We start from the raw sequence: 11,970 nt of genomic DNA on the forward strand, positions 1-11,970 counted from the left end.
TTCAGATTAAGGACCTTGAATAAATTAGGTACTTTTCCCAAGGAACAAACTGAAAACCTGTTGGGATCATCAGGACAAAAAGTTAATACTCATGACAAAATATTTTTTATCAGGATAATCAGGACAATTACGAAGCCTGCTGTGAGCAATTCAAGCAAACAAACGGAAAGCCTCATTTTAGTGTCATGCCAGCACTAATAAAAGGAATTGAAAAAAAATAGGCTTCATGAGAAGTTTCAAGTTTATAGACTCGTCCGTTCACAAACAAAAGAACAAGTTTAATGGTAGCAGTAGGTAATCACAGAGTACAAACCTGTATCGGTTCAAACTATCATGAACTCGTTGAGATTTTTATTAAATAAGTAACATTGAATTATATATACGAATTGATACGTAGCTACAATACGACTTCCAATCTGTACTGTAAACAAACATCTGTTCGGTTTCCGCTGCCGTACAGTGACGTGGAAAACCCGTCAAACAGGTCACGTGAACCAGCCGGCATCCTAGCTGTGGAGACTAGGCTGCCAGCCAGCCGGCAGCCAAGTCTCGGCCTTTTGCTTTCGCGGGTATATTTTTGTGTTCAGCAGTGGATTTTCTGATCGGAATGTTTTAATATCCTTTATGCAATCTTTTCTTTTTGTGGAATTTCGGAATCTTTGAATGTAAGTCTCTTAAGATGTTAAATCGTATTTTTTGTAATATGTGAAAGTATAATGGCAAAATCGCATCGCTTCACAAAATTTCGTGAGGAGTGGTTGAACCAGGAGGACATTAATGGTACAAATATTGGTGCATGGTGCTCCAAAGGAAAAGATGATTTTACCGCTTTTTGCCATTTTTGCAACTGTTCAGTGCCCATAAGCAATAGTGGATTTTCACAATTGAGGCAACATGCTAAAACATTCAAACATAAAGAAAACTCCGAAAAACGTCAGAAGGATCCTTCTCAAGCTCTGTTTGTTGTTAATACAAATGGTAAAGGTATCGGATTCGACATAAAATCAAAGAACAGTGGAATGAGTATTGGACCATGAGTGAGGAAGAAAAAATTTTGAAGTCCGAAATTTTATGGATTATACATTTGGCTTAGAGTAACTATTCCTTCAAATCATCAGATTCGGTGCAAGTTTTGTTTCAGCACATGTTTCCAGATTCAGATTTGCCTATATGTATGCAACTTAGTGACCGGAAAATATCTTATGCTATTTCTCATGGTCTTGGTCCATACTTTTTGAAACAAATAACTGATGGATTTCAAGAAAGCTCACCATTTTTCAATTATGTTCGATGAAACTCTCAATGAACAGAATTTAAAACAATTAGATGTTTTTGTGAGGTTTTGGAGCATAAGACTGGAAGGAATAGCTGAAAGTTATATAGGAAGTGAACTGTTGGGGCATGCAACGGCTATGGATATATCTAACAGTATTTTCAACATTTTGAGGCATTCTAAAATTGAAATAAAAAATCTACTAATGTTAGGGTCAGATGGTCCTAATGTTAACAAATCTACATTTAAAATTATAGACCGGGAGTTCAAAACCTTCCGTAAATTTGGTTTAGTGAGCTTAGGTACCTGCAATTTGCACATTGTGCATAATGCTTTTGGAAAAGGTATTGCAGTAGATCCTTTTTGTAACATAACAGATTTTCTAGATAATATTCATTGTTGGTTTGCCAAATTTCCATCACGCAAGGAGGATTTGCAAACCACTATGGATAAATTTGGTTCAGATTTCTTAAAGATCCTGCGCTATGTCAGTAACCGATGGTTATCGATCACTCCGGCTGCCGAAAGAGCCCTGGAGTTGCTTCCAGTTTTGGGAGAATACTTTCTTCAGGACTTGCCAAAAGACAATCCCAGACTGCTAAAAAATGACAGATATGCCAGTATAAAAAAAGTTTTGGAATCGCCTCTGACACCAGTATATTTAAATTTTATCATTAGTGTAGGAGTTGTATTTGAAGATGTATTAAAATTATTTCAAGAAAAATCTATGTTGATTCACATTTTGTATGATGAGCTCTGTAAAATGTTAATAAAACTTATGAGACGTTGTATCAATGAATCAGCATTAGAAAACAAATATGGTGATGATTTAGCCGATATCAAAATAAGAAATGAAGTGGTTCATTTGAAAAATATAAATGTGGGCAACAATGCCAAAAAGTTAATAAGTCAACTCTCCAGCTTTAAAATCTGAATTTTTAGCAGACGCCAAAGAATTTTACGTAAATGTAACCTTATATTTGCAGAAAAATTTACCTTAGAAGAATAAGCTTTTAAAAAATTTAAAGATTTTGCACCCACTTGTTAGAAAAGAACCTTCATATGTTACATTACCATCTTTAAGATGCCTTGCGAATATATTGCCTCAAGTGATAGCTGAGAACGCAGTTGACAAGCTAACAGATGAGTGGCTTCTCTATGCAAACGATGATAAAATCCTGGAAGACTGGAGCTTTAATAATGGCGCTTGGCAAAAAATTGATTTATATTGGAAAAATGTTCTTGAAATAAAAAATAGTGATCAGCTTCCAAAGTACAAATATTTGGGATTTTTAGTCAAAGCCATTTTAACCTTTTCACATGGTCAGGCATCAGTGGAAAGAGGTTTTTCTATCAATAAAAGAATGCTGACTTCCGAAAGATCCTCTTTAAGCCTTGATGTTATTAGAGGATTGAGGTTGATAAAAGATTCGGTGAATGATACTGCAATAAATGCTTGCATTACCAAAGAAATGCTTCAATTTTATAAAGATGCATATTCAAAATACAAGATGCAAAAAGAAAAAAAAAAACTTGAAAAAGATGCAGAAAAACCTCAGGCAATAGAAAACATTCCAGCACCCCCCAAAAAAGATAAAATAGCGGAAGTTAAAGAAAAAATAGATTCTGCTCAATCTATGATTGATAGTGGCAACCAAAGATTGAAAGATGGACTTAAACGCAAAAATATGCATGAAATAGAAGCTGCTCAAACTCTGATTGATGCAGGAAATAAAAAACTCAAGCTTGCAAAAGAGGAATTGGAAAAAAAGGATTAGCTTAAAGCTATCCACAAATTTGTAAATAATCAGTTGCAAATATTTGTAGACATGTAAATATCCTTTTGTTCAATTTAGATGGGAAATATTTTTAAGCAATCTGTTTTTTGAAAAATTATTCTTTCTGGAAGAAAAGATTTGTTGAACCGTTAAGTAAATTTTAATTGAGTTTTCTAACTGCAAAATATGCAAGACTGAAGTCATTAATAATAAGTATAATTATAATGTGGCAATACAGGGTATTACTAGTGCCAACAGGAAATAACCAACGTTTTATAGCACAAAATATCTGCATATTTGTGCTACAATGCATCCAGTGGCGTAGCTAGACCCGACTTTCGGGGGGGGGGGGGTTACTTCTTATATATATATATATATATATACACATACATATATATATATATATACATATATATATATGTATATATATATATATTATACATATACATATATGTACATACATATATATATATGTATGTATAATCGCTTGGAATTTTTCCCTTTTCTTCTTTTTTTTTTCTTTCTCTTCTCTCTTCTTTTTCTCTTTTTTTTTGAGACTAACTTTTCGGGGGGGGGGGGGGGGTTTGTCCCCAAACCCCCCCCCCCCTTAGCTACGCCCCTGAATGCATCGGTTATTTCCTGTTAGTTCTCAACAAAAAGACGGTTTTTATTTATTTATTAATATGTTTGTGACACTTCTATCCCTGCAAAAATTGTGAGTTGTATTAATTATAAATATTTTACTTTGTTCAATTTTTTTTTCCTGTCTATAAAGTACACTCTTTTTTCAAAAAATATTCTTTCAACTACAGGAAAGTCATTTCAGGTGTAAGTTATAATTTTGTTTGAGGGTTTTTTTTTAAATAAAATCATTGAAAGAATAACTAAATAATATATTATTTTTTTTTTCATAGCGAAACTATTCATATAATGTGTCCTATATTTGTCCTATATTTTTTGTGGAAAATGTCCTATATGTGACAAGTCGATCACTTCTACCCCTGCATCCCTTTTACCTAATGTTACAAAGATCATCATAGAATCACGTTCCAAAAATCTTGGGAAGACTACAAAACCTCATCTCTTCGTAACATCACAAAAAAAATCTTTAACTATTTTTTGGAACTTTGTCTACATATTTCCGGGGGATATCCAGGGCTCCCAAATGGTCCGCTTTTCCCGCCTAACTCCGTTTTTTAGGGTTAAGTCCGCTTTAGACCGCTTTTTAACATTTTGGTCCGCTTTTACTTAAGAATCAGATATTAAAAGGTTTCCATTACGTTAAAAGATACTGTACACGCGGCCGCGTCGCCGTAACCTGACTTTCCCGCATTATTTCGCTTCAGATTGACGTCATTACTCCTCCTTTAACCGCCGCAGCATGGAAGTCCATAAAAAAAGAGAGGTTTGGGGGAGGAGTTATGACGTCGAATCAGAGCAGGATGATACCGATATTCCTCAGAATTTCAGCCTCATGTTTGCAATAACGAATGAACTTTCCGATCTCAGATCTCGATAGCTCGAATATTCCTTTATCTCAAAGTTTTTATTGGATCCCAAGCTCTTGAGACTGTTGTGGAAACTTCCTATAACTCGGAACGTCTTAGCCGGTTCCTTGGGAGTTACGAGTTGTCGCAAGTTGACTAATAGTAACGCTGCTAACCACCCCTCTTGCAAATGAATTCGGAAGTAATGTGGCGCATGCGCCATTTTTTTTTTTTCAGGCGCATAGTTCGTAAATTTTATGCCCTTGAAAAGTTCTTGGAAAAAAAAAGAGTTATTTTCCAAGTGCTTGAAAAAGTATGAAAAGTTTTTTATTGCTTGAATTCATCCAAAAATCATTACAAGCAATTTAAAGCATACTTTAGATTGCTTGTAATTCTTTTAAAAATATTTCATCAGTGCAATTTTCTGAACATGCAGTATCGCAAAAAATTGCTTTCATGCTTGAGGTTTCAATCCTTTTGCATCTTGTAAATATCTTGACGTTTTTTACAATCGGAAATTATTTTGGCATGCTTTGCTTTAGCTTATTTTTCGTTTAATTTCAATAATTAAGGAAGGAATTAGTTTAGAAACAATGACAACATTGAACTTGCTCGGACTTCGCTGAAAACTGCTTCTCGCGTTTGAAATTACAATCCTTTTGCATCTTATAAATATTTTGATGTTTTTGACAGTAGGAAGTTATTTTGACATATACTACTTTAGATTAGCCTATTTTTCGTTTAATTTTTCACAATTAACGAAGGAATTAGTATGGAAATCATGACAACATTGAACTTACTCGGACTTCGCGGAAAACTGCTTCTCGCGTTTGAAATTACAATCCTTTTGCATCTTATAAATATTTTGATGTTTTTGACAGTAGGAAGTTATTTTGACATATACTACTTTAGATTAGCCTATTTTTCGTTTAATTTTTCACAATTAACGAAGGAATTAGTATGGAAATCATGACAACATTGAACTTACTCGGACTTCGCGGAAAACTGCTTCTCGCGTTTGAAATTTCAATCCGTATGCATCTTATAAACATTTTGATGTTTATGACAGTAGGAAGTTATTTTGACATATACTACTTTAGATCCGCTTATTTTTCGTTTAATTTCAATAATTAACGAAGTAATTATTTTGGAAACCATGGCAACATTGAACTTACTCGGACTTAGCGGAAAATGACTTTTAGTGTTTGAAATTTCAATCTTTTTGCATCATGAAAATATTTAAATATTTTGCCCAATCGAATGTTTTTTTTTCCCAAATGCTACCTTAGATTAGCATGTTTTATGTTTAATTTAGTAGAAAATAATTAAATTTATTTTATGGGAATCATGCCAAAATTGAACTTGGTTCGTGAAAATTTGCTTATCTGAGCTTTCAATCGTTTTCCATCTAATAAATATTTTAATATTTTTAGCAGTTTGAAGTTGTCTTGACATGCTACATTAGATTAACTTGTTTTATTTTTTATTTAAATACCTAAAAAATTAATTAAATATTTTTTTTGTTTTTAATTCAAATTTCTAGTTTTGCAAATTTAGTTTTAATTATTATTAGCTTATTTTCGGTTATTACTGTTTTTTTATATAGGGGGGGGGGGGGTATTAAATGTAAACAATTGAGTGCATAACATTTTAACTTAGTGTTTGTATTTGAAACAAAGTTGAATTATAAAATTTATAAAGTTGAATTTATGTACATCATTTCATTGTCATGCTAAGAGGGGAATTAGCCCCCCCCCCCCATAAAAGTTCAAAGCACTCATGACCTTGCAATCATGGATTTTTTTCTTTTTACTTCCTTTTACAAAAAAGGAAGTATTGTATTCGCGAAAAAATTTTCACTCAAAAATCGCCCTTAATTTCCATTTTGCTCACCCCCAAATGAATGTTGAGTTTTTTTTTCGATTCGACCACATGCGGAAAAGTGCCTAAGAATGTATAGACACGCGAAATATCCATTTTGACCATCACCGAGGTAATTACAACGACTTTTCTCGTGACGTCTGTATGTATGTGCGTATGTGCGTATGTATCTCGCATAACTCAAAAATGGTATGTCCTAGAAAGTTGAAATTTGGTACATAGACTCGTAGTGGGGTCTAGTTGTGCACCTCCCCTTTTGGTTGCTTTCGGATGTTCCTAAGGGGGTCTTTTGCACCTTTTTTGGGGGAAATCATTGTTAATTTCGATGTAAACTCAAGTGGCGTTATAATTTGTCGGACACTTGGCGATATATCGCCAGTCTTTTGGTCGCCAAGTTTTGTTGCCAACTTGGCGACAAATTTGGCGGAGTTTTTTTTTTTTTTTTTTGGTTTCAATTTGGCCATTGTTGGTGATATTTAGAGAATAAATATTGAATCACATTAAAATAGCGAATAATGGGGAAATGACATTAAATTGGAGTAAAAGGAAGTCATATGATGCACACATCAGCTCGTTTTAATCCAAGCTTTATGATTCTTGAAAATATACTTTGAATATGAATTGAACTAAGCCTCATGTGATCTGCTTCTCTTTGTGATTAAGCATTTCAGACATTTTTAGGAAAACATTCAATACAGTAGATCTTTTATCAAAGTGTCTCTTGTAGAAAAATCAGTTTGTTTTCCTATACTTTTTATATTACAGTAATACCTCCTTTAAAGGACACATGAATAAGGGACACCTCTATTGGGACACTTTTTCTGGTCCCAGTCCCTTTGAATAGGGACCTCTATGTATTTACATCTCATTAAGGAACAGTCACAGAGAAAAAAATACAAAAAAATTCTGCATAAATGCATAAGAAATATTGAAATTATTGGTATTCAAGGTTTACTTTTTGTCCAAAAATTAAATGGCAAAAGTTTGCCTTCCCATTAACATGCAAATAAACAAATATGTGTTCCAAAACTTTTGCTGAGACCAACATTCATGCTTTTCTATTTCATCAATTTCTTTATATGGGTTCAGCCTCGACAGATACCCCCATGACAAGCTTGCTATAGAAAACTTGAAATATGATCACAATGTCTTTTGCATTGCAAAGTACATGACATCAAACAAATCCGTATAACACATTAATTAAAAATTGCAATTAATGAAAAATCAGTTACAAAACTTTGATGCAACAAAATGTTTGATAAAATTAAAATTTTTTTTTTCCCAGTTTGAAATCAGAGTTTTATTCAACAAATATGATACATTTTCAATAATTAATCTCGAGTGTTACTAAGAAATTATACTGAGTTCAACATTCATTACTTCATCTACCTCCGAAGAAGGGACACCTCTATTTAAGGGACAAGTTGTCCGGTCCCTTTAGTGTCCCTTATTGAGAGGTTAGCTACTGTACTTCCTGTTATTTATATGTTCGCATTAAATGAAATCTGCATGCAATATTTATAGTGCGAATTTAGGGTAGCACCTTGACAAATATTTTTTACTCTTGGAAAAGTGCTTATATTTTTTTCTCCCTAAATTGTATGAATCCTGTGATAAGAGGTTAAATTTAAAATTCAAATATAAAATAATTTTATTATAAACTCAGTTGTAGCTTTGTTGAAAGTCATAACAATATTTTTTAGGTTTCAGTGTGAGTCATGGAGAAGTGCAAATTTCTCAGCAAATGGTTAGATGAAACTGATGAAGATGGGAACAAAATTAGAGACTGGGAAAAACAAGAGAATAACGTTTTTTGTTTGGTGTATGATAGATTAATATCGGTTGAGAAGGGATATAACGCTATTAAGAAGTATTACAAGACAGAAAAACATAAAAATAATTTTAAACTAAATAATTATACTTAAGTGCTGAACTAAGTGCCCCCCCCCCCCACATCCAAATATTTGTGTAAATAATATTATTCAATGGATAAAAAGATCAGTTTCACAGGTGATAAAGGAACTGTATCATTATTATAGTTAATTAACGAATTATCTTCACGAATTTAGCAACTGGCAACTAATTTGCTTTTTGGTGCTTCCCTGGGTTTAACTATGAGTGGTCCCCCCAAGGTCCTCTTTTTGATCCTAACTGGTCCTCTTTAGTCCCCTTTTTGATTGAAAATGGTCCTCTTTTACCCTTTTCTGAAGCTAAAATGTGTTGGGAGCCCTGGATATCCCACGAGCCCTTCCCGTGACATCAATGAAGATAGTCAGTCTAATATTGCGTTTTTGAAGCTTCAATATCAAAAAGTTGAGGGACAGTTCCAGGGTCCGTACGCTCCGGGAAAACCTGGAATTGTCAGGGAAAATGACATAGTTAAAAATGTCAGGGAAAAGTCGGGGAATTTTCCAATTTTGCCCCCCCCCCCAAATTTTTTCCCCGAATTTTTTACCAGGGAATTTGTACTATGAGATCTAATCTTCGTTTCTGTCGATGTTTCCTGAAGAGAAAAAAATGAAATTTTGAGGTAAAATGGCGCTGGCAATAAAAAAGTGGCGACGCATGGAAAAAAAAAACAACCCTTCCACAGTCTCCATTTTTGCCCCTAAAATTTCCCAAGAAAAAAATTCCTCGAGTGAACAAGAATTATGCACAAACTGAACAGGGGAGAAGACAATTTACTGCTTCTGAAGCACAAGCCTGAGGATGGGAGAGTCGATCGGAGAAATCGTTTTTTGATCGGAAACCTGTTTCAGCAACGTGTGAAACGTAGTCGCGGTTTTTGGTCACTCACAAGATGGAAGTAGACACGATGCTTAAAAGCCTAAGTTTTCAAAAACAAAGCAGAATTGGATGTTTTCTTTAACTGCAAACTAATGAGAATGACGCAAAATGTGCTGTAAATTGTTTTTTTTTTTAATATGTAATTTTCTTGAGAAATTAGAAATTTTGTTCTTAAAACATAATTTTACTGTCCGATCACGGATTGTATGGAATTTTCAAACGACCAGATAAGACGAATCTATCTGAATGAGGAGGAAAAGTAAAAATTTGATGCCCGTATTCCGCTCATTTGAATGAGACTCTGCTTCTGCAAAAGCTGACATCGCTAAAAAAACTAATTCGTCCATTTCCGGCTGTAAAACGGATGTTTGTCTTTTCATACAATCCGTGGTCAGACAGTATCTGCATTGCCTTGGGCGCAAATGTGCTGAAAACTTTTCAAGTAAATTGTAGTTTCATGAAGATTTATAATTTTTAAATTGCTTTCATGATACAAAGTGAAAAAATTTCTTAATTTTTGGCGCAGCCGCCATGTTTGCTCATTCCCAAGTTGGAAGAATACTTTTTAAGTGCCTAGGTTTTCAAAATCGAAAATGGCATTGGATGTTTAAATTCAAACTATTGAAAACAAGACAAATGTGCCTTTTTACTTTCTTCTATATCTAATATATAGAAGAAAGTATTGGATTCATGCAAATTTTCGAATTTTGACGGATTCGAACGTTTTGAGGTGTGCTGAGTCCATTTCGACTATTTTTGGAAAATGTCTGTCTGTATGTGTGTGTGTGTGTCACGTCTGTGTGTGACCAGTTTTTTATGGCCGCTCCACAGCAAAAACTATCGCATGAAATCGAACGAAATTTGGTACACATATGTGCCCCTATGTGAACTTGTGCCCATTGGTTTTTGGCGCGAATTTCTCCAAGGGGGGTGGAGCAATGGGACGTTTTTTGAGTTACGCGTGCTTGCTATTCCTCAGGAAGTAACTGGCGGAATCAAACAAAATTTGGTCCATATGTTGCCATTAACAGGAACAGGTGGCATTAACAGGAACAGTTGCCATTAACAGGAACAGGAACATTGGGCGCCGAGCATTTTGGACGCCGGAAACATTGGGCGCCGAGCCCTGGGAATACTGGGCACAATATGCTCGGCGCCCAAAGTTCCCGGCGCCCAAAATGCTCGGTGCCCAAAGTTCCCGGCGCCCAATCTTCCTCGACCGGCAGCATGGACTGTCAGCTCGGAGACCATGGCTGCGGCTACCATTGACGCTGCATCACAAACAGCAGCGCCTTCGATGGTGTGATCAGCGACGAACCTAGGTGTACTAATGGCGAGACATCATTTTTTCTGATGAATTTAGGTTCTGCTTACAACATCATGATGGTCGCATCCGTGTTTGGCGACATCGTGGTTTTCCGATTGTTTTTGGGCACTTGCATCTTTAATTGCTTAGAGAGTTATTGAAATTGACTAAAGAAAATGCACAGTACTATCTAAACGAGAAACTCACTATATTAACAAAATATTTACAGCTTAGAATAACAAATTTACAAATCAGACTCCATAAAAGATCATTCTTCCGTGTTCCATCAATTTTATTTATTTTATTTCTCGCGGGCGTTGATCGTAGCAGACGCTAGGATATCCACCAGTCACATGGTTTGGTTTATGAGCAGCAAAAGGGTTGCCATAGCTCGGTCTACTCTTATTATTAGTCTATGAAAGAAATGCCAAATACCGGTACTGCAATCCTTACTGCCAACCTACTGGGTGTTCCCAGGAATTTCCTGGATTTTGAGCATTTCTGCCGGTCTTCCTATTTTTATTCAAAATCTATTGGATTTTATAAATCTTTGAGAAAGTCCTTCAGGGAATTGTAGAAAAAAAACCCCCTGTAAAATTGTTTTTTAAAGATTGGTTAGCCGTATGCACGAGGTTTGAAAGCATCCTCCTAAAATTCGTTTTTTAGTACATTAAAATCTAGCATCATTATCAATGTTTATTAAGTTTAATCAAAAATAAGTTTTAACTGTATATTTTTCAGAAATTTAACTTTTATTTCTGCATTTCTTGTTTCAACTAATTATATTATGCGTATATGAAGCAACGAACTATCTTATGTTTGTAATTATTTTTCCTCGGGAGGTTGGCAGGTATGCTCTAAGAATGATTCGCTTCCCTCTCCTTTCCTATAAGAAAACGAAAATCGCAGACGATTTGCAACCATGACGACGTAAGCTATTCTATCTACACAAAATATTGAAAACAACGAGCTAGACTTATTCTCGTCGTCACGGTATTCTGAAAATTCAAAAGAACATCAACTACGGTCATGTGATGATAAAAAGCAATTCGTGATTGCTCAAAAAGGGACAAATTTTTATTTCATTGGCAGCACATCATCTTTCCAATACTTTTTGCTGTCTGTTTGTACTTAACAAACGTTTTCAGCCGCCATTTAGCTATTAACCAATTACTACTTGGAAGAACGTTAAAAAGTAAACAATCTAATGAGCAAAACAACTTTTCGTTCCTCCCGCAATATTTCCAAAGGCATTAATCTACTGACTTTCCTCGAGGAAATATTGAATGTTCATTCCTTCCCATCGAAAATATTACTATTGTTCCGAACAGCTTACCCAGTAAGTCAACGGAAGTAGTGAATAATAGTGCCGTTGCTTTAACTCTTTAAGACCGGGAAGGGGGGAATTTTTTACTACAGTTAGGTCCTGACTTTTTCGATCAAGCTATTTTGGAAATG

This window comes from Uloborus diversus, chromosome 9 (genome assembly GCF_026930045.1).
Source record: "Uloborus diversus isolate 005 chromosome 9, Udiv.v.3.1, whole genome shotgun sequence".
Taxonomy (NCBI): domain Eukaryota; kingdom Metazoa; phylum Arthropoda; class Arachnida; order Araneae; family Uloboridae; genus Uloborus; species Uloborus diversus.